Source organism: Monodon monoceros, unplaced genomic scaffold (genome assembly GCF_005190385.1).
Source record: "Monodon monoceros isolate NGI ecotype Baffin Bay Population unplaced genomic scaffold, NGI_Narwhal_1 Super_Scaffold_4, whole genome shotgun sequence".
NCBI lineage: Eukaryota > Metazoa > Chordata > Mammalia > Artiodactyla > Monodontidae > Monodon > Monodon monoceros.
Genome location: NW_021703781.1, coordinates 44,765,067 through 44,789,911, shown reverse-complemented (window position 1 = coordinate 44,789,911; position 24,845 = coordinate 44,765,067). Strand labels below are relative to the sequence as shown.

General features: G+C 36.6%; 1 pseudogene; it reads right to left on the bottom strand.

The window, feature by feature from the left end:
• Window positions 1-15,771: 15,771 nt before the first annotated feature.
• LOC114883506 lies at window positions 15,772-15,863 on the bottom strand (annotated as a pseudogene).
• Window positions 15,864-24,845: the final 8,982 nt, after the last annotated feature.

Sequence of the window (24,845 nt, the reverse complement as noted above, 5' to 3'; positions counted from 1 at the left end):
TCCGCTTCTGCGCCAGGCAGAATGAGAGGCTAGCTCCCGCTTTAGCTCTTTAGTTCCTTGCAGTGACCTCTACTGTGTGCTTGCACAACCTGCCTCTCCTCTAGGTAGTGAGTTAGCTAATGGGGAAAGCAGTGCGTGTGCTACTCATTCTCTTCCTATTAGTGATGGGGCAGCAACCATTTAGGCAGTTTTAACTTTCTCCATTTCAAATTCCACCAGCTTTTAGAAGTATAGCCAAAAATAAAAAGCAACATATAGAGAAAACATCAGAAAGGTAAATACAAAGTTTCCTCCTCCTTTTGGGTAAATGGCACCACCATCATCACCCACAATTACCCAAGCCATATGCGTATGTCTGTATATATGTATGTACGCATATATAATCCAAGGGGGATTGCCTGATCTCTCCTCATCATTTACATTTAAATCACCAAATCCTATACAGCCTACATCCTTAATATCACCAAGTTCCCTTCCTCTCTGTGTGCTCCACCCTGGCAAGTTCAACCCTTCTCCCCAAGCTCTCCTCCTCCTAAAGGAACTTCCTCTCGTCCCTCTCTCACTCTACACCACCTTTTCACGCTGGTGCAGATCTGGGCAGGAACTTTCAATGACACTCTCGCCAGTCCTAGCTGATGCTAACTCTTGGTCCTAAGCACAAGGAGGTCCTGGTCAGATCTCAGACTCTTTCCAGCCTCAACCCCTGCACTGATGCATCAATTCCCAGTGCACTGATGCTCTAACTCCGTAGAGCTGTCGTCAGTCCTCGACTCTAACATAGGTTTTTACCCGTCCAAGTCTTTTCATCTCTCTTTCAAAGTGCCCTTCCTCCTCTTCCACACCCCCCCCAACCCGGCCTTTTCCTACCATAAACTATTCATCATGAAGTGGCTCAAATAATATCATTTTTTGAAGCCCTCCCCACCACACAGAGGTTCGTACAACCTGTTCCCGTAGGATTTGCTTTCGAGAGCTACGTCAGCACTGATCTCATTGTAACCACTGTTTATGCATCTCTCTCCCAGTGCAACAGTGACCTCACTTGTCCCCTGCTCCAGTCTATGCTGCAGAGAACTGCTTTCTCCAGGTTCCCTTTCCTCTAGCTCTGGATTGCTTTGGTCAGTGGAAGACGCGTGTGAAAGATTAGGAAGCTAGAAGCTGGGGGGAACCAGAATATTCCTCTCCCCTCCTCCTTAGCTTTCTGTGATGTTCCTGGAAATGTCTCTAGCTGCTCCCCACCAGTCAGGCCCCACCGTGGTTCTTGCCATGGTTCTAGCCCCCTCCACACAGTCCTCCTGGGCTCTGGCAACACTGCTCTCCCCGGCCACACCCCACTACACCCCTCCACACCCATCCCTCCCATCCCCCCCACCCCTGTGCCTCTGCCCTAGGGCAGTAGCAGTTTCCTACTCTTACTATTCCTTCACCATCCCCTTTGCCATCCCAGTTTTTCCCTGATCATGTAATCAATTCCCTCTAATTTAAAACGTAGAGTGAGTCTGTTTTACTGAGTGGCTCTGACTCATATATACCACCTCTAAATCAAGGTCCTCCAAGCAGGAATCATGTATGCAACCACTGTTTAATACATGTTCATTTAAAGAATGAACAGAGGAAATTCCCTGGCGGTCCAGTGGTTAGGATTCCGTGCTTTCACTGCCCAGGGCCCGGGTTCAATCCCTGGTTGGGGAACTAAGATCCCACAAGTGACGCAGCATGACCAAAGTGGGGAAGAAAATGAGTAGAGCCCTATTAAGCTATGTCTTAATTTAAGCAATAGTTATACACCTATAACTCAATATATTAGAGAAAAAGAAGGAACCATATCCCTAGACATTTCAATCAGACAGGCCAAGAAAGAAGGGCCCTATGTAGGGCCCTCTACAGGAACAAGAACTGACCCTGACCCCCGGCCTTCACTAAGATCAACCAGTATTCCATTAAAAAGTTTCAGCCACAAAGTGTGGCATTCTTTCCTTGTGGTTCACATTACCCAGGAGCCTCTGGTTTCCCGGAATTTGTATTGAGTAGCAGCTGTCAAAGATGATAATATTTGCCAACAATCCCTGTGGCACTACTTTACATTTTTCTGAAACAAAACGGGGATTATTTTGTCCATATTTCTCATTTCTACAGGCTTTTGCATATATTGGTTCTTCCTCCTCTGGCATTAAATAGCAACATATTCCCATTAAATCATGAAAGTTACATTATTGTCTTTTAAACATCAGTTGTCAATCAAGGTTGACAAACAAGCTCTCTGACATTCTCATGAACATCTTACTCAGCCTGTGAGTACAAATGTCTCACTGATTTTGAGAAACACTCGTCACAGGCAGGCAGGCAGAAATAAATACTTGAGAATTTCATTTTTACCAACTTCCCATAATCACCTATTCAATTCTATATGCCTGCATTGTCATCCCAAACAGTAATCTTTGAAACTCTCTAAATTATGCTGTGATCATTGTTGATCTAATCAAATCAAAATACTCACTGCTGACTTGTTATCTTTTCTCTCTGGTCTTTTTTCATCCTTTTTTGTATCCCAGGAGTGTGTGTTGTAATGCTTCCTCCTGCCCAGGGATTAGTATATCCAGATTCTAGCTTTCATGTAACATTTCCAAATGCCAGCAACTCCTCTATGAAATTTCCATGGTGCTATCCTGCCCAGCATAATCTTTCTGTCCTCAATGTAGTCCATTTTCTAATACCTGATACTGAATTTATAGACATTACTTTATATGTCTTAACTCTCTACTGCAGTGCAAGGTCCTTAAGAAAAAAACACACACGCTCTTACTATGTTATCTTTACAGGGTCTATCAGAGTATTGGGTTTATAAAAGATTTTCATTAAGCATTTGTTGAAGGAATACATTTTTCCTGGATATAAATGGCTACCCTAGGTAAACTGTTGCTTTAAATGTTTTAGTGAATAATTGAGATGGATTTGCAGCAAGGTTTTTATAATTATTTGTACAGTATTTGATGTATACAAATGCAATCTAAGTTCCACTATTCTCTAGCTCAGGGATTCTTCTTTGCTTAGAAGACTCTCAGTCGTGACTGGAATGTAAGCTTCTTGAGGACAGAGATGATGTCTCTATTGTTTCCCTCTGTGTCCCTGGGTCTGGTATGTAGTAAGTACTCAATACATAAATGCCAAATTAAGCCTTCAAGATGCGGCTCAATTTCTTTCAAACGCTTTTCTAACCAACTCTGGATTCATTTATGCCTGATGCTACACGTATATGTGTATATGTACATATATTCATACATACAGACACATGTACATATGTATACATATATGCATATATCCTTTCTTTAGGTAATTCAATATAACAGTTATCCAAAGAAAGCATTATTATCCCCTTTTTACAGATGAGAAAACAGGGTGAGAGACCTTTAAATCCGGTAACAAACGGTTGAGTGGCAGATCTTGAATTCCAGTTCAAGTAGGCCTAGTTCCACATGGTTCTTTTTACTACACCGCAGTGTCTCTTGTCATTTCATGAGGCTTGAATTTTTTTTCACTTTCCAAAATCAACAACATAGTAATATAATCCCTCCAGGATTAGCATTAATTTTAATACCTATATTCCTTTGAGATCTAGTTCTCTTTCTGTTCTGTACTTTGTGGTACATTCTGCTTAGGAAAGTGTCCTCCTATGATAAGAGCTTTCATTCTAACGTTGTACGGCCTTGGCTTCCTTTTCCGTATATGAAGTCATAATGTCTTTTTCTTGGACTTCTCTCAATTCTTGTAGCTTAATAAAACTTCCCAAAACACACTAAAGTTTTCCCCCACTCTGGTCATACTTCCTCCTTCCTACTGATCACCTCTTTCTTATTATGGTCCATCTCTTTTCTAATAATATGTATTTCACTTTACCATAAATTGGCTAGCTCTCCCCTTCACTTTTTTTTTTTTTTTTTGCAGTACGCGGGCCTCTCACTGTTGGGGCCTCTCCCGTTGCGGAGCACAGGCTCCGGACACTCAGGCTCAGTGGCCATGGCTCACAGGCCTAGCCGCTCCACGGCATGTGGGATCTTCCTGGACCAGGGCACGAACTCGTGTTGCCTGCATCGGCAGGCGTACTCTCAACCACTGCGCCACCAGGGAAGCCCCTCCCCTTCACTTTTTCAATTATACAAGCAATATATCTTCATTGTAGAAATGCTAGAAAATACCTATAAATAAAAGGAAAATATTAATAACTAGAAATCCCACTACCCAGAGAAAAACATTGTTACTACAGCAGTCTTCATCTTGCTTTCTTTTTTATTTAAATATATTTGTATAAATATACAGATTTTTAAAAGAAAATTATATTATACACATGAGTCATTTTTCATTAAAAATTTTTCATTTAGTGTTCCATGGGCATTAAAAATAAGAGTTTTTTTGCAAGAAATAAGACTTTTTATATATTTAACTAAATATTATTAATTTATGTTATTCAGTTTTTTACAATCATATATACTTCTGTTTCTTTGGTTAGGTAAAGATTCAGAGGAATATGCTAATGTTTCCCTGCACTATTGTTCTGATCCTTTTCTTCATGCATTACAAATAGATTTAGCATTATATATTTTGTCATTATGTTGTTCAATGCATATAATTTTACTACAGTTAAGTATTTATGGAGGTTTATAAGTGCCAACAATAAAAGAATAATCCACCTTGTCCTATTTGTTGATTTTTATAAGCATATGAAAACATTCTGTGTAAATTGGGAGCCCTGCTTTATTTTTTTTGTTGTATTTGTATGGCATATTTTTGCCAATTCTTACATTTTTAATCCAGCATTTATAACAGTTCCTGGTGCACGGTAGGCATTCAGTAATTTGATCACATGATTGAATCAATAAATGCTGATTAACCTTTGTTACCTCATCTTAGATGTCTTGTAAATAGCATCTTATTTGATTTTGTTTTTTGATCCAACTTAATACTTTTTACCTTAATTAGTGATTTTATCCCATTTATATTTATTTTTAGGTTGTATATATTTGGATCTATTTCTGTCATCTTATATGTTTCTAAATGTTTCATTATCATTTTCTAACTTTTAGCTGATGCTCTAATATTTTTTCCTTCAATAGTAATTTGGAATATTTTAGTTCTACTTATGGTTATGTTAAAAAAAAAACTACTTAAATCCATGCTTCTCTTCTATATTCTCAAATGTGTCTGCTCACAAATGAATGGTACCCACTGGTGTCTCCTATAAAAATTATGGACATTGGTATATATATATATATATATATATATATATATATACACACCCTCTCATAACCTCCCTTCCAGCTGCCATTTAGCCACTTTGGGGGTAGTAAGATCTGGGATTTTTGTCCCAGTATGTTATTATTTATGTTATTTATCTCTCATATGTATTATATTCCTTCTAATAGACTTTGTCCTTTTCTTCTGTGTTCTTAAAGAGCTTCTTACACTTGTCTTTCATTTAACTGATTTGATTCTCTGCAGTATTGATTCTGCTCTTTATTGCTTCTAATGTCATCATCATTTCTCTTATGCTCTTACTTGTTCCCTTACATTTTAGTCTCATATTTCCCTTTTATTCTCATCTTGTTGTCTCACCATATCACCTTTACAGCTTATTCAAAGGATTCACAATTTCTTTAAGTACCCTGAAAACACTAAGCAAATACTCCCAAAAATTTAATTGTCCTTCCTAAAGTATGCTCATCCTGTGGTCTTGAAATACTATGGTAATCCTTTAATTTATGTGGCGGAATTTTTTTATATATTTCACTTTTGTTTTGTTTCATTGCTGTTTAGTTACTTTTGAAAACATTCATTTAATTGAAAAATGTATTCCCTGGTGGTGCAGTGGTTAAGAATCTACCTTCCAATGCAGGGGACATGGGTTCAATCCCTGGTCTGGGAAGGTCACACATGCCACAGAGCAACTAAGCCCATGTGCCACAACTACTGAGACTGCGCTCTAGGGCCCGCGAGCCACAACAACTGAGCCTGCATGCCACAACTACTGAAGCCCACGCGCCTAGAGCCCATGCTCAGCAACAAGAGAAGCCACTGCAGTGAGAGCCCACACACCGCAATGAAGAGTAGCCCCTGCTCGCTGCAACTAGAGAAAGCCCGCGTGCAGCAACGAAGACCTGACACAGCCAAAAATAAATAAATAAATAATAAAATAAATTTATTTTAAAAAAGAAAAATATATTATTGGAAGATCTTCACAGTTCTGGCACTGGAAGGATAATGATGAAAAGAAAAAAATCCTTGCACTAGCTTACAGTTCATCCTCCAGCGTTAAAGAGAGACTTTAAGTAAGTAAGAAAATAAATATCCAATATGAATTGGAGCAAGTTATCAAAGAAAAAGAAGGGAGTCTTATGACAGAAAACCTGGATTGGGTGATCCAAAAGACCTCTTGAGAAGTGACTTTAAGATGGGATTTGGAGGATGGAAATAAGCAATCCATATGAAGAAAGTGAGTAAGAGTGAAGAAGGTAAAAGGAACAGCACATGCAAAAGCCCTGAGGCCAGAGACACTCTTGCTCTTCTCTACCCCAATCACTCTGCAGGAGATAAAGTTCAAGAGGTTGGCGAAAACCAGGACATTCCCAGTCTTATACAAGCTTGGATGTTCCTGGAAATGCTATGAGAAGTTACTAGGATCTTTAAGGAAAAGGAGTGCATGATCTGATGGATATTTTGAATTCACTGTGGCTGCTGTCTGAAGCATGGGGTGGAAAGACAAAAGTAGAAGAAGGGGACCAGGTGGGAGGCTGGGTCAGGAATCCGAATGAGAAATTATAGTTGTCTGGATTATGGTGGAAGGATTCAAACTACATTTTGGAATTAGAATCTTGGACTAAATGGGCTGGATTAAATGTGGTGAGGAGGGGGTTGTTAAACAAGAGGAAAAAATTACAAGGCTTTAGGCTTCAGCAACTGGCTGGACAGTGCTGTTATTTACTGAGATGTCAAAGACTAGTGGAGGTACAGGTTTACGGCTGAAAATCAAGAGTTTGGGACATGTTAAATTTGTGATGCATTTGAAAAATAGACAAGCTTGAGACTCTAAGGAGAGATCTTGGATGGAAATATAAATTTGGAAGTTAGGCTACAGAGGTAATTAATATCACATGAATGGATTAGAGCACGTTGGGTAAAGTATAGAGAGAGATGAGCAGGTAGCCGTGCACCACAGCCTGAGGGAAATTTTGATGTATCATATAGAAGAGGTGAGAGCAGAACCTGAGGACTGTGAAGTCACAGAAGCCAGGAAAGGAAGGTGTTTCAAGAAGAAAGAGTGGTTGACCTCCATTTAAAATTGCAAAGTAAAGATACTTCTGCACACCTTTCCTCGCAGAACCTTCCTCCAAACAGCAAGGAGAATGAGAACAGAAACACAAATTCAACTTTAATGAATCCTGGAGACATCTGCAAAGCATAAACATGGAAAGAATGGAACAGATATGGATGAATAGTAACCACCTATCAGAACAGTAGCAAGTGAAACTTAAATGCCTATGGTGAAAGATACCTACAAGAAGAAAGTCAGTTTATTCTGTCAAACCCCAAAAAAGGTGCAGGAAGCAGAGTTGTCCAGTGTTGTAGAAAGAGGGGTAATACTGAAAACAGAGCTTTGGGATTTTGGATCTCTTGCTCCTCAATATGAACGGACAACCAAGCAATATCTGGAAAGACATTTTTATTAATGTGAACAAAGATATCCAAACAAACAAAAAGGAACTTGAAGAAGAAAAAAACAATGCAAAGAGCAGATGAAAACTTGAAATTTTTAAAAATGTAATTGCTTCCCTCAGAATGATGAGAATATGTTGTGTCTATAAATCAACAACAGGAAGCCACACAGAAGAAAAATTCAGAGAACAAGAAAGAGATTCTGGAAATGAAAATGTAACTTAAATTCTTTTTTAAAAATCAATAGAAGGACTGGGAAGATAAAGTCAAGAAAATCCACCAGAAAGTAGAACAAGGAGAGAAAAGATGTTTAAATATTAAAGTATCAATCCAGAAGTTCACATATGACTAAGAGGAGTCCCAGAAAGGAAGAAAAGAAAACAGTGGGAGGGAAATTATCAAACACACACACACACACACACAATTTTCAGGAGTTAAAGGACAGGAAACTATAAATTAAAAGAGTCTACTATTACACAAAATGAATTTTTTAAAATCCCTAGGGCACATTATAAAATGTTAGAACACCAAAAATAAAAAGAAGATTCTAAAAGCTTCCAGAGAGAAAAGAAAAGGGTCCCACAAAAGAAACAGAAATCCAAATGCTATTGAACTTTACATCAGAGGTGTGCACAATAGTGTAAAAGCTGGGAACCTGGCTGCCTGGGTTTGAATCCTGACTCTGCTCCCTACTAGTGATGTAACCTTGCACAGTTAATTAATATTTCTGTGCCTCAGTTTCCTCATCTGAAAAATGGCATTAATAATGGTATTTACCTCATAGGGTTATTATGAGGACTAGATGAGTTAATATTTGTAAAGTGTTCAGAATAATGTCTGGCACCTAATATTTGCAATTTAAGTATCTCCTAAATAAATTTAAAGAAGAAAACTGAACAGGACTTCAAAATTCTAAGGATGAGTTGCTACCTAAAAGTCAATACCTAACTAAAACAAGTATGAAAACAGAAAAAAACATCTTTTCAGACATGCAAAATCTCAAAAAAAATTTTACTTCCTCTGTACCTTTCCCTGGGAAGTTCCAGAACTATGAGCATCACTAAAACAGGAATTAAACCAAGAAAGAGGAAGACACAGTAGCCAGGAAAGGATTGGAAGATAAAGGGGAAAAGGAATGTAACACAAGAGAAAAGAAAAGGAAAGTCCCGGTATCACCTCAGTATAGCAGGCCAAGAGGGCAACCAGTGACAATCAAAGGAACACCTCCAGGAAAATAAATGGAATGAATAGGTTACAGCCAGATTTGACCATGTGGAAAATTACATTAAAGAAAGGAGAGGGCTTCCCTGGTGGCGCAGTGGTTGAGAGTCCACCTGCCGATGCAGGGGACGCAGGTTCGTGCCCCGGTCCGGGAAGTTCCCACATGCCGTGGAGCGGCTGGGCCCGTGAGCCATGGCTGCTGAGCCTGCGCATCCGGAGCCTGTGCTTCGCAACGGGAGAGGCCACAACAGTGAGAGGCCCGCGTACTGCAAAAACAAAAACAAAAATAAAAACAAAAACAAAAAAAAGAAAGGAGAAAAAATAGCACAAGGGTACAAGGCATAAGGAAATGGACAAATGAAAACAAACCAGGCAACTACTAACCATAGGAAAAACCAAAAGTTGTATAAGAAACAATCAGGACAAAGAGAGCAATATTTATTTAGTCCAGTGATGCAAATACTTAATACTGATTTAACTAGAAACTGTGATATACCAGGAGGATTGAAAAGGGGTAAGAATTGGGGAATATGTGTAATAAATGGCATCTACCAAATAGGAAGTCAATATAATCTTTAAAATTAAATAATAAAGAGATTGAGTATTGACATATTATTTAGACACATGGAGGTAAATACCACATGGGATATTTGCCCCAAATAGTGTGCACTGATTCTCCTTGAGGCTTGTTGCTCATCTTGAGCACCCCTGACACCTCCTCTTAGATCCATCTGGAAGGCTGACCATGTGTGTTCTCATTACCATTCCAAAAGAAGTCTACAGAAGGCTGGAGAGAACGGAGGCCAGAGACTGCCCCAGGGTCAGATTGGGGTGGCAGAATTTGTCTCTGTTGTTCGCCTTCCATGTTTCTTTCTCTTGTCACAGGAAGGCAATTTTCCATGCCTAGTTTACTGTTTGGCTTGGTAGCCACTCTTGGTCCACCCACTCATTTGGAACAGTGTTCCATCCTCTTGATGAGAATGTAGGCATTTATACCGCTCCTGATCTGGAAAGTCCTTATCTGCCTAGATGTGAAGCCCTAAGTTACTGAGAAGATGGATCAAAGAACAATTCCCAACTTGCTCTTGAATCATATTCTTATTATAGCCACACCTCCCACCCTCACTCATAACCTTGATCATTTTAAATTAAGGGGTGCCAGTAGGGTTTCCAGGATTGACCTTCTTCTCTGTCACTTCAGTCTGGTCCCATTGCACCATATCTGATATAAATTCTTTGAATTTTGTGGAATGTGGTTGGCACCATTCCCTGGTTTCAAAACAAATTAGTTCGAGGTACTTTAGTTTTGTTTCTTTAATATCTTTTAGCCATTTCTAATTCTGAGAAAAGCTTCAAAATTTTATATGTAAGTTACCATCTTTCCCAGAAATCTGTCGCAAATGGCAAGGTTTCTCGATTCTCCTAAGCGTGTTTAACTCATATCTAAATATTCTTGTAAAATGTATTAAAAATAGACCTTTTCAAATTCACAACCTAAAAAGGACTTATGTTTCAATATATACTACATCACATCACTTGGTTCTGTATTGATTCAATTATATGTTCTTAACAAGGATGTTTAAACTTCTAATGCAAACAAAAGGTGGTATATCCACACAATGGAATAGTATTCAACCACAGAAAGGAGTGAAGTACACCATGGATGAAACTTGAAAGAAGCCAGCTATAAGAGGCCATATATTGTATGATTTCATTTATATGAAATGTCCAAACTAGACAAATCTATAGGGACATAAAGTAGTACAGTGGTTGCCAGGAGATGTGGGGAAGGGAAATGGGGAGTGACTGCTGATTCACACAGGTGATGAAAATGTTTTGGAAATAAAAAGTGGTGATGTTTGGACAACTTTCTGAATATACCAAAACTACTGTTGTGTACACTTTAAAAGTGTGAATTTTATGGTATGTGAATTATATCTCAATAAAAAAATTCTCTTGCAATTTCCCTGGGGGCTTGAGACCTGTTGAAAAATTTCAAGCCACAGCATGTATAACTGTATACAAAAAAACCCCACAGAACGACGGAGAAAGTGCCAAGTCCTCAATTACCTATGGTAGAGTTTTATGTACCAATAATGAAATCAAAATATTATTAAATATTAAAACAAAATGGAGTATATGAAATGTGTACAGCGTGCTACCATTTGTATAAAAAAATGAAAATAGAGGATATGTAAGTGTTTTTATATATGCATAAAATATCTTTAGGCAATACATAAAAATTGGTTACAGTGTTTGCCTCCAAAAAGAACTGGCTAAGCAATGTATAACAAGGTGGTGAGACTTTTCACTGTATACTTTATACTATATATACTCTACACAGTATATACTTTTTAAACCTTGTGAATGGAATAATCATTCAAAATAAATTAAAATTAAATTATTTTGCTTAATTATGGTTTACTTCATATTTATAAATGCAGTCTTCAACTATAATTGTAGATTTGTCTATTTCTCCTTTCAGTTGTATTAGCTTTTGTTTCATATAGTTGAAGCTCTGTTATTAGATGTACACATATTTAAAGCAGTTATGGCTTCTTGATGAGTTGACCCCTTTTACACTAAGAAATGTCCCTCTCTAACCTTAGGGGTAGGTAGGAAAACAGGAAGCAAGGTACTAAAGTCATCAGTGAAGAAAAGCAGGTGACCAGGAAATTGCAACTTGGAAGAGTATTGAATTGTAAAGTCTAATGCCATAAACTTCAGAGGGGATGTGTTTTTTTGTTTTTGTTTTTTAGGACAAGAGAGGTAACGATGACGAGCAAGGACCATGCCTATCCTACCACCCCATCCCTACCAAATTTTGATCTATCTGAAATGTAAAGGTAAAATCAGCTTCTACTTGAGAGGGCCACAGGGGAAGCAGTGCCTTTTGAGGCAAGTCAGATATGAGTTATGCATTACTAATGACAGTTAATAGCGTGAAATAGAAGAAATCACCCAAGCAAGCTGTTGGTGTAGAGAAAAGGAAGAGGGAGAAGTTCAGAACCCTGGAAAACATTAGCATCAAAATCTCATGCTGAATTTTTAATTATTTTGTATTAAAATAACACATGTACCTAATTTTAAACTTCAAATAATGTTAAAAGGTTTAAAATGAAAAGGGACAGATTCCTATCTCTACCTCTCTCTGTGCCCTGACCCTCCAGAGGAAATGTCTCAAATCCATTCTCAACTATTCTTGTTTTCCTTGGTGTTTGCCTCCTTATATTTAACTAAACATTATGCTTCTATCTCTTGATTCATCAATGTTAGGTGTTAGGTATTAACAATTGCCTTCCCATTATGGTGGACAGGGACTTAGCTCCCTCCATAGCATCATTCTCCCCACGCCATCACCCCACCCAAACCAACAGCTTAGGAATTTTTGGTAAAATCATTAAACAGTGTTTACATTTTAATAATGTATAGTAATGCTTCTGAGGAAACTTTGTAACCACACATCCTATTTTGTTCAACCCTTCATTTTTCCTAGAATCAATAATTAACCCCCCCCCAGCTTTTTTTTTTTTCGGTACGTGGGCCTCTCACTGCTGTGGCCTCTCCCGTTGCGGAGCACAGGCTCCGGACACGCAGGTTCACTGGCCATGGCTCACGGGCCTAGCCGCTCCGCGGCATGTGGGATCTTCCCGGACCGGGGCACGAACCCATGTCCCCTGCATCGGCAGGCGGACTCTCAACCACTGTGCCACCAGGGAAGCCCCCAATTAACCCATTAAAAAAAAATATTTTCTTGGCCGCACCGCACAGCATGTGGGATCTTAGTTCCCTGACCAGGGATCGAACCCTCACTCCTTGCATTGGAAGTGCAGAGTCTCAACCACTGAACCTCCAGGGAAGTCCCTGCTCCATCTTTTCATTTGTTTGATTTTAAATGTATCTCTAACACTTTTTGCACCCGATGCCCCAACACCTCTGTCATTTACCTGTCAGTAACTTTTTGAATACACTCAAACACACCTTTTCCATTTTTTTCCCCTGGAGATCTTTCTCCTTGAAGACTCCATGTTTCTGCTTCTGTGCTGCTGTTTCTCTAGGCGTGCTACACAGCTCTTATTTTTAGGACTTCTCTTTGCTGCTCTCCCTCCCCTTTTCCAGATCCCACGTCTTCCTCTCTCTTGGTTTACTTCTGCATTTGAGTGGAATGTGACCCAGCCTCTCCTTACGTACCTCAAAAGGTAAAGTTAAAAGTAAGATTAAGTTCTTCAAGTTATTGTTCTTTTGTTAGAAACTCTGTTAGCTAGAACGGCACTGTCCAAAAGAAATATAATGCAAGCCATATGTGTAATTTTAAGTTCTCCAGTAGCCATATATTTCAAAAAGTACAGAGAAACAGGTGAAATTAATAATATATTAATTTAGCCCAACATATCTGAAAGTTATTTTAACATGTAATCAATATAAAAATTACAGTAAGTCCCCTAATACAAACAAGTTCCGTTCTGAGAGAACGTTCATTAAGTCCAATTTGTTCGTAAGTCCAACAAAGTTAGCCTAGGTACCCAACTAACACAATCAGCTATATAGTACTGTACTGTAATAGGTTTATAATACTTTTCACACAAATAATACATAAAAAGCAAACACAAAAAATAAAGAAAACATTTTTAATTTTACAGTACATTTTTAATTTTGAAAAGTACAGTAGTACCAGCTACATCACCGCTGCTTTTCTGCTTGCTTCCAGACATCCTGGGCTTGAAATAAAGATACCGTACTACCGTACTCTCTGCAGTACTATACAGTAAAATACACAAAAGCACAACTGCTTGTAGAGGATGCACGCACATGACAATGTACGCCAGACAAGTGAACTAACGTATGTGATTGGACATGCAAACACACGTTTGCATCTTTGAAAGTTCACAACTTGAAGGTTCGTATGTAGGGGACTTACTGTATTGAGGGGATATTTTACATTCTGTTTCTCACACTAAATCTTCAAAATCTGGTGTGTAATTTATACTTCCAGCAAATCTCAATTCAGACTAGTCACATTTCAAGTTCTCAACAGACACATGTGGCTAGGCTATGGTATTGAACAGCACAGAGCTGGAAGTTACTTATTGGGAGGCAAACTTGGCCTTCGAATATTCCATTCATAAATTCTGGTTACACTCCATGAGTACAACTCATCCCTTTTGGAGGCCTTTGCCTCTTTAGTATTACAGATACAGAATATAGATCTAGAATTGAAGTAACTTGCCCAAAGTCATCCACTGAGTGGTGGGAAAGCCAGGATGAGCACTCAGATGTTCTAACTCCCCGGGCTATGCTCTTTCCAAAACACCACACTGCTTTCTCTCACAAGGCAGACTTCAAATATTTTCCAACATTTGAAAATACCATTGGGCTTCTGTTCCCAAGGAAAACTCTTTTAGTTGTCCTCCATATGTGCCTCTCAGACCAGCCCCTTACCTAACAGAGTATTTTGCATATGGCAGGTGCTCTGTAAATGGTTTTTAATCAAATGAGATTTGTGCATTGTACAAGCAATACCTATACAAATTATTATTCAACTGTCTTTATGTAGTTATTCAAACATTTTCACATGTATACCTTGTAAAGCATTGGGTCAGATGATCATAAAGGAAAAATGAAATTTAAGATGACCTACCTTGTCCTCATGACATCTGGTAATCACTGAATTATTTTCTAATGTTCTTCAATTACCGGCTACAGAATATGGTATAGTCATTTTTCTGGGAATCAGTGTTAAACACACTGGCATTCATTGCCCAGAATATATCCCTCTGGAGAGTTAAGGCAATCTTTTCTCATTTCTGTTTGTCTGAACTCTCTCCGATTTCCCCTAATTTATCATAAGAGTACTGCCAGTGATTCTGAGACCTCATTTCCAAGTTCCTTCATCACTCTGAAAATTAAATTTTTGGGACCTTTTAGGTAAATGTTCTCTTACTTGCCTCCTGCCAATCAAAGCTCTTACATCAGTGATCCTCAAAGTGTGGCCTGCAGCCCCTGTAGAATATTGAGACCCTTTCAGGAAAACAACTAACAGCATTTGTTGTCAGTAATAAAATTCAAGCTTTTGAGTAAAAATTAATATTTTTTAAAACTTACATCTGCCACCATGAACTTGACAGCTCCCCAATATTTAAAGACTTTTCTGATGAGCCCAGAGTGATAATAGCAAACATGATTTTTTTCTCACATTGTGTAATGAAATGTGTCAACATTTGGAAGATCTACACAACTCAGTGAACCAATATTTTCCAAATAACCCATGCATGATGTTACAAAATCATGTATGGGCAAAAGATCCGTTCAAAGAACAGGATAAATCAATGTGTTTGCATTAAACTGAATATAAAAAGTTCACTGAAGGTTTCCAATTCCACATTGCAACTAACCTTAAAGAAATTACAACTTGATGGGCTGGTAGTACCAAATAAAAATATCTACAATTATCTGAAAAGGCTGTTAACATACTTCTCCCTTTCCTAACTACATATCTATGTGAGTCTGTATTTTCTTCACATACTACAACCAAAAACTATATTATAATGGATTCAATACAGAAGCATGTATGAAAATCCAACTCTTTTCTATTAAGGCATGTAACAAAAAGATGTGAAAAACTGTTTTTTAAAAATCCATGCTTATCACTATATTTTTGTTTTGGAAAACACAGTCATCTTGATTAAAAATGTTATATATGTTAACATGTAATGAGTTTATTATTGTTATTTTTTAAATTAATAAATATGTCAGGTAATAATGCTTCAGTTTTATTTATTTTTTTAGCTGTAAAATATCTTTCTTTTTTAAATTGAAGTACATTGACCTACAACACTATGTGAGTTCCAGATCCTGGAATGCTTCACAAATTTTCAGGGGCCATGCTAATCTTCTTTGTATCGTTCCAGTTTTAATATACATGCTGCCAAAGCTAGTACTCAGTTCTAGTTTCTAATATGGTAAATATTAATAAGTATAACCCACACAAACAAAAGCTCATTGACATCCTCAATAAATTTTAAGAGTGTGAAAGAATTCTGAGATCAAAAAGCTTGAAAAGTTTCCTTACACCACTGTTCTACCCATTCCAATTTGAAGACTATGCCCTCTTAAAGAAATTAAAGGTTTCATTAAGTTGTTATAGGAAGTAACATGCATAACACGGTAGTTAATGGCCTAGGATTGGTAATCAGATTGACCTGGATTTAATTCCTGGCCCTACTACTTACTAGTTTTGCTATGTTCAACAAGTTTTTGAACCTTTCTGTACCTCAATTCCTCGTGTATCAGATGGATATAATCATACTTCCTACCTTATGAGAACTAAATGGCAAAACTTGTTATCTAGAATAATCATTGCAATCACAAAAATTTATACTAATGTCTGAGAGTAATATGGTGCTACTATAACAATGGGAGGTATTCTAAAGCCTTGAAATTCTCTTCCTTCATCAGAAGTAGTTTTTTCCAAATGAACTGCAATACTAGTTCAGTTTTTCTCCAAACCAACCTAGAAATTTGTTAAGATTTCCATTAGCATTTCCAGTAGCAGCATTAAACAAATATTTTTCTGTTGCAAAATCAAAGAGCATGTATTATGCCTACATGATAGGTCGATTTTCTTAGGACATCTCTGTAATAACATCCATATTTGGGAAAAGGCCCAATTGCAAAGGATGAATCAATGAGTTAACACGAGCAGATGAGCAAAGCGATTACCAAGCACTGATTCTGAGGATGAGCTTAGCAGTTATCTGGTGATGACTCTCCCATGTTTCAAAATTGCTTTTACTGCAGGTATACAATGTAATAGACCCAATCAGAAAACTTTTCTTTGTCAATGCCACTTTGGACATTGTAAGTCACAGAGCATTTGAAACATGTTTTTACATATTAAGCCTATATAAAACACTATAAAATTGACATAATTATGGTTGGACCTATGATAATACTAATTCTTCACTCAGTGTTATTGACAAATAGCAGGAACTTCTTCATATATATCTGAGGGTGCCCCATGAATGTACTCGGATTAATATCTTATTAAGGCACGTGTAGCTAATTCAATCAGATATATTTTGCTTTTCAAGCACTCATCTACCTTTAAGACTTTTAAAGTCATCATTAAAATCTGACATTAATTTATCTTCAAGTTTGCTGACTCCTATCATTTCCATTTTTCTGCTGCCCATCTAGTGGTTTTTATTTTAATATCAGATGGTGTACTTTTTGTTGTAAAATTTCCATGTGATTCTTTTTATAATTTGTTTCTCTGCTGAGAACTTTTATCTTTCCATTCAGTTCAAGTGCATTTACCTCATGAAGCATAATTATAATAGCTACATTTACAGCTGATAATTCCAACATCTGGGTAATCTGGAGGCTGGCATCTCTTGATATTTTTTTCTTTAGAAAAAATATTCTTGGTTCTTCCTAGTTATATAATTTTGCATATTGGGTTATACCAACTCTGGATCTTGTTGGAACTTGGGGGAAAACATTTTATTTGTTTTTGTTTGTTTGTTTAGTTAAACAGGCAATCAACCCAATTAGGCTCAGATTGCATATTCTGTCTCACCTGTTGAGAGTGGTGGTTCCGATCTCAGTTTCATTTTCAAAGACTTTGCTATGGTGCCTTGGGTCCGTCCTGTGCATGCCAGCTCAGGAGTGAGCCCAGGATGTGTGGAATGTCATACACAGAATTAGAAGATTTTCCAACTGTCAGGATTTCTTTCAGCATCTCTTCAAGATTTTCCCACTTTCCCCAACCCCATGCTCTCTGGCTCAAAGGAGACTCTTTTTCTGGTTCCTCTGGCCAGAAAGCTGGATTTCTCTGAATTTTACCTAGTCATGTCTCCAGTGCCGTGCAGCTCCACAAGTGGGGCCCACCCTTAAGGCAAAAGCTGTAAGAGAAAAGAGAAAAAAATGGGAAACATCCTCATACAGGTTGCTTTTCCAAGTTTTGACACTCCTTCACAATATACCTGCCTTTGTTTACTTTTCAGAGTTCTTAGGTACTTGATTTTCACATTTGCTCCAGAGGTTTTTAGTTGTCGTTAGCAAGACAGACAGACTTGAGTGGTTTTGGCCCACCTCAGCTGGAACCAGAAGTTTCCCTGCCTACTTCTCCAAATGTTTATCTTCCACCACTCTCCCTGGTCACTTACTCTACACCAGCCTTTCTCTTCTTAACAGGCTCCTAAATGGCCAAGTTTGCACCTACAGCAAGCCATGCTACTTGCTCTTCCTTCTATGTAAAATCGGTTTCCCCACTCTAAAATATAAACTCTATGAACTTTTCTGACTTCTACACTACCGTAATTCCAGCTGAACACGGAAAGCATGCAACACATACTTGTCGGATGGCTGGTTGGCCTGCTTAACTGAGAACCAATTACTTTGAACAGTCCGGGTATTCTAGTTCAAGCAAAAATAAAGTAAAAGTTTATTGAATTGATTTAATAATAAACTAGTAAATAAAAGAGCTCTCATTCTGAGTCTTGATATGAAAATGTGTGCCAACATCTTACCATCTTACCTGTCAAGAAGTTTGCAAGATACAGAGTTTTCTTTTTCTCTTTTATGGCTCAAACAATTAAGTATTTCTCTTTGCAATTCATTTTGCATGACTTATACCTGGTACTGAGGTTTGCTTTTCTTCTGTCAGTAATAAAGAATATCTGTATGACTTCATTACGCATTAGTTGTTTAAGCTTTGGGTTTTGTTCACTTTGTAAATTTGATTCTGTTTAACAGGTAGCAGACTGCCCTGTTCATACCCAGTTCTACTTACTAGTTGTCAGACTTGGGAAATGAACGTACTCTGACCTTCAGTTTTTGTGCAGAAAATGAGATACAACTACCTACCTTGAAGGGTGGGTAAAGCATGTGAAATATCTACCACAGTGTCTGGCACATACTTCAGACTCAAAAGAATATTATTTTCCTATCCCTCTACCAGCTCTCCAGTACTAAGAGTTAGTTTGAGCTCTCCCATGCTTTTCTTTCTGCTTTCCCTTCTTTTCTTACTTCACCTTCCTCTCTCTCTCTGTGCTATTTTATTTTAGTCTCTAGGTACCTGACATCACAGAATTCCCATGAATTTTAAATACGTGTCTTCAGGTTTTCTGAGGTAGAACTGTTTAATTTTAGTGATATTTTTGTTTTAACCTTATTGGATTTTTTTATAGAAACAAAGGCTTAAGTCTTCTCCAAGGACAGCTAAACACATTAAACGATGTCTGCCGAGTCTGGCAAAAGGGACATTTTACCTCATACCTACTATTTTACCAAAGACTAAAACTCATTTTCTCTTTCAAATGTTCATTTAATATACAATACTAATAGTCATAACAAGCCCATGCATTATTCATATGAATTGCGATGGCTGTGCACGGTAAACAAAATATTAGCTATTTAATTACTTAAGGAACGCTTGTGGTTCCCTTGTTGAGGATAACCATGTAAAATGTTTTCCTGCCAAAGATGTCTTCATGGAAATATTGAATAAAACTGAGAAGTTTGCTAATTTTCATATCCATGAAATTTAAATACATTTCTCTTCCTTATAGTAAGGATTAGAAAACTAGGAAATGTCTAATTTCAAAAGCATGATTATAACGGAAAAGGGAAGCATAAACATAAGCATAGGTAGTATTGTCATACTTAAAAAAATTTTTACAGATTATATTTTTGGTGAGTTTCACAATATCTACAGGTCATATTTACCTGTAAATATATCAAACAGAAAAACATAACTAACTCAATTTTTCCCAAGTCTCAGCTGTTTCAAGAAGAGTAAACACTGCGGTGAAAACGTGGCTTATTTCCCTGAAAATTAGGTTGACGGCTTATTTATCAATGCTTAAAGAAGCAATTCACAATAATATTGGAATGTATGGATTTTCAAATTCCAGTGAGGTAGGTTCAGGAGATATTCCCAGTAAGCGAAGTTTAACCCTTAGGCCAAGACCAATGGATACAAGTAATATTTTTTCCTAAACTGACTTGGCAATTCTTCTCACGTTAGGGAAACCCAGTCAGCTACCTTAAATTCTTTCCAAAGCAAAGTAAAATGTATTAAAAACAAAAACAAAAAAAAAAAAAAACGCCTTGGACTCAGAATAAAAACAAAATGCAAAACTCTCAAGGAAATGTCTTTTAAACCACTTATAATGCTATTTTCTAAAAAGCTGAAGTTAACATTTTCTTTCAAAATTTTATGTCCAATTATACATACCTGCCCTGATAGGAAGAAGAAACTGATCAATAGCAAATACAATAATAAATATTCCTGATAAGTAGTTGCAAATTTCTACTGTATCAACTTAATTATACTATTTTCCCTTGATCACAAAGTTAAACTTCTTGGATCTTGAAATGGGGTAGGAGAAGAGTGTGTGTGGGGGGTGTCCCTCTTCATGAACAAATATTTCTTTTACTATTTAGATATTTATACATTTCCACAGGTTTTTGCTCGAGTTAAGAATATAAAGAACTAGGCCATAAATTTCACCTTTTGTTTCTTGAGGTAACTCAAAATTTACAACTTGTTTCCCATCAATAAATCATAAGTGACATTTCCTTTCAGCTTTACAGTAGTGTTTAAGGCCATAACAGAACTTTAACTTCTACTGAAGTGATATCAAATATTGCCAAAGTACAATCACACACATTTAGTAAGATTTTAAGAAATTTAAAAATGAACTCAACTCTGAAAATGAAGAGAAACAGATTGTTTATATAGATTTGGCCAAACCAATTTAGAAAATAAAGTAACTTAGAACATTGTGACTATTTTGAGTGGTATTCTTAAAAATTCTATCTAGATACACCAATAATGATCTTAAAAACTCAAGAATTAATATAGAGTTGTAAAAGGTGAGAATAAAATTTTATAGAGGATAATGAGTGCAACTTGCTGATCCTTTTAGGATGAAAAGTTCTAACTACTGTTTCAGGGGGTCTGTTCAATTCTCACCTTCCCAGTGAGGCCTATTCTGGACTTACCCTATTCAACACTGCAATCTCTCTACCTCTGCGTACCTGGTCTTCCTTACCCTGTTCCACATTTTCCCCCCATAGCATTTATTAACTTACATATGGTATGTTGACTGTCCATTACCTATTATTCCTTGCTAGAATGTGAGATCCATGAAGACAGGAATCCACTGTTCACCCATTTGTATCCCAAGCATCTATAACAGTGCCTGACATATATCAAGTGCTCAATAACTATTGAGTGACTTGCAGTTTAGTTTCCTTATTGCATCCATGTTGTTTAAAGATGTCACTTTCTGTTTTGCTTTATTCTTAACTCCTTCCTTGCTCAAGAGAGCCTTCCCTGATCCTTCCAAAGCATAAGTCAGAATGTAATTAATTATGCTATGGTAACAAGTTGTCCCAAAATCTCAGTTTACGTCAATATGTTTACTTCTTGCTCATGCTAATATCTAACACATTCAATGTAGGGAGAGAATCTGAGGTAGTTTTGCTCATATAGTCACTCAAGACCCAAGCTGACAGAGTTGCACGATCTGGAACATGTCATGTACTCGGTCACTGTAGTAGAGAGAAGCCTAAGGATTGTACAAGGGATTTTATTTACAATGCCTTTCCTTGGAAGTGTCACATCACTTTCAGTGCTATTTTGTTGGAATAAACTAGTTACAATGGCCCCATCTAACTTCAAAGGGGTGAAAATTTAGAGGAGCATATGGAATGTTTGGTAATCATTACAGTATCACATATTATAACTTTTTAAATAAGGTCTATTTCCTCTACTAGAGTGGAAACTCCTCAAGGGCAAGAGAGGGTGTCGTTTTGATCTCTAATGTATTCCAAACATCTGTTATATATAGTGGGGACTTGATAAATACTTGTCAAATAAAAAGTTTAAAACCAAATATTAAAAATAATTAACCTTTTTAATTTTTTAAAGAAAAAATACTCTCCATAATAAAGCATTTGTTTTTACGTCCATCAGTAGCCAAATGGAATTTGATATAAACATTTCCAATATACCAACTTTGGATAAATGCACAACTTAGAAAATAACTCAATAATGCATGCATCAAGATGCTACCAACAAATTCATTAACATCCAAGATTCATTACTGTATGTCAAAGGTCATCCAGGGTTAACATTATTTTCATTACGATGAACTGTAAAATTCCAGTGAGAACTGTTTGCCTGAATCAAACTATTTAATCTCTAAAATCGGAACCTAGCACTCTCACCACCCATCCAAACCTCCCTACACTCACACACATGCACACACACTTAAAAACTGCCCATGAAGGCATTATAATGGAAAAAGAAAATAGAAACTGAATGAGCATTTGTAAACGTGGGATATCATTTAGACAACTGTATAAAGTAGGCAGAAAATCCTAAAAGTGTACATAAATAAAAGCCAATAAATGATAAGCTACAGAAAGCCACATCTAAACATTTTAAGATAATCTCACTACAGTAAACAGATTTGACAAACTGAAACACTAGAGCCATGACTATAGGCCTTGCTCCATTCCAGCACAAACAAAATCTCTAACCATTTTAAGAACAGATGAGAATCCACATGCAACAAAGGAGATATAAATTACTTTTAATTAAAAAAATGAAAAATATAAATCCTTGTTAAACACTTCATTTAAAAATATGCAGCTTTATTTTAAAATGTGGTAATGCTCAAAGATGGCAGTTGACTTCACTCATATATGTAAAAATGTTCATAAAATATCAATACATTGGTTTGTAAGTTATGTACTGCCCTCCAGCTAAACTTTTTTCCACCGAATTCTCAAGTAACTGTTAAAAAAAAGAGATCTATGTTCTAAGCCCACCATTATACTAATCATGGTTAAGTTCCAGAGCTAAAGGTGAACCATTCATGAAATAGTTTTGGATGTGATGGAAGTCTCATGAGCACACAGATGTAAAAACAACTAAGTGATAAACCAGCAGTGGCTTTTTTTCTGTTTTCCAGGTGTTAAACTAATTCACTCTAAATTGAGCAACTGTTTGGGAATTATAAAAAGTGAAAAGCTCACCCTTCTTTTCCAACCTATAAAGAGAAATAGAAAGGTGATGATGAAATTCACTACTAATACAGTGTTTCACACATTCTGACCTAATTCCAAAATACAAATGTTTGAAACGGTTTTTGAAGAGAAATATCTACAATGTTAAGCTTGTCTATGCTAAATAAATGTAACCGTTTTATTTACTTAGACATGTATTATTCTGATGCTAACAATATTTAAACGTCCATGACTGACCCACTGAATTGGAAAGGACTCTCAATAACTGCACATAATCTGCATCTGTAGTGTTAGAAAGAATCCAGTCACTGTTCATTCTCTGATGTAATTTAACATTCTACAAATCCGTGATGGAAATACTAAGCTTAAAGGCCTGGAGAGTATGCCCAGTACAAATTTCATTTTTTGAAGAAAATATATACATGAATATACAGAAAAAAATGATTGTATAGTCACTAAAGCATTAATAATAGCTGTTTCCAGGTGGTGAGATTATCACTGAAGATTTTGTTACGGGAAACTATTCTCAAAAAAGCTAACTTAAGAACCAAAGGGTATTACCACCAATGAAACTATTGTCCTTTACTGACTTTACATAACAAACTTTTAAAGCTACCAACACGTGAATTTGTAAGAATGGCTACATAGTCTGATATATTGTGTCGGCCAAAAAGTTCGTTCGGGTTTTTGGGTAAGATGTTAAATACCCGAACAAACTTTTAGGCCAACCCAATACTTGAAGAAGGAAGATCTCTTAAAAAATGGAAAAATACCAAGATCATGGTCATAAAGGAATAGAGTTGCTCTAAAATTAAAAACAACTGATAATCATTAGGCTTCCTATAGATACATAATTCTATAGGAAAATCGGTCTCTAACATGTCATCTTTAAAAGTTTTAAAATGTTTTCCTCTATTATCTTTTTTGCTAGTTTTTTAGGTACTTATACCAGTTTAGACTGAATATTTATATTATTTTTTCCATTCACAAACATTTCTCTCTGCACTAGTAACAGCACACTGCTAACCAAAACTTACACTTAAGCCATCTAAGACTAAGTTTTAGATCTGTGGCTAATTATCTGGCAAGAATAAAAGAACAAAAAAGTTTCACATTAGCAGCAAATTGACTAGATTTAAGGGTCTTGATTTTTTGTAAGCCTTTGGAAGCCTGCATGTTAAACACTGGTGATTTTTGTATTCTCAATGGAAATGGTGATGGCATTCACTTAACCAAGCTAGCCCAAATTAAGAGTTGTGAGAACACGCAATAAAAACAAAATTGTCAGTAAATTCCTATTTTTCAGACATCACCAAGATCATCTTATAAATCAGAATAATTTTAGACTCCAGTATAGTTTTCAACCATACTTACGATACCTAAAAAGAAAAAATGTGTGTACACACACATACTTTTCATACCTCTTTACATTATATATTCACATTTACTTTAAAAAAAGTCACATGGAGAAAATGTAAACCTGAAATAACATTAAATTCTATTGTTACATAAATGATCTGCTTTATTTTCAAAACATTTGTACAAGCTACACTTTCACTTATTACCTTACTATGCTTTGTTGAAAGGATGTGCCTTACTCAGTCTTTAAGCTTTTAAGAATATTAGAAATAACAAGATTAAGTTCAAGTACACAAAGTCCTTTAGACTATTCTGGAATATCAATTTTTAAATGGCACAAGTCACAATGAGTAGATGAAGCTCCCCATATGTTGATGGCATACTACAGAATCATAAAGAATGGAAAAGCCACAAAATTGAAATCTGAGATATCAAATCCATTCTGGGGAATTATCTTCAGACATCTTAGTAAAAAAATATATATGCACAATTTTTCAAAACTCGTGAACTTTTTAGGA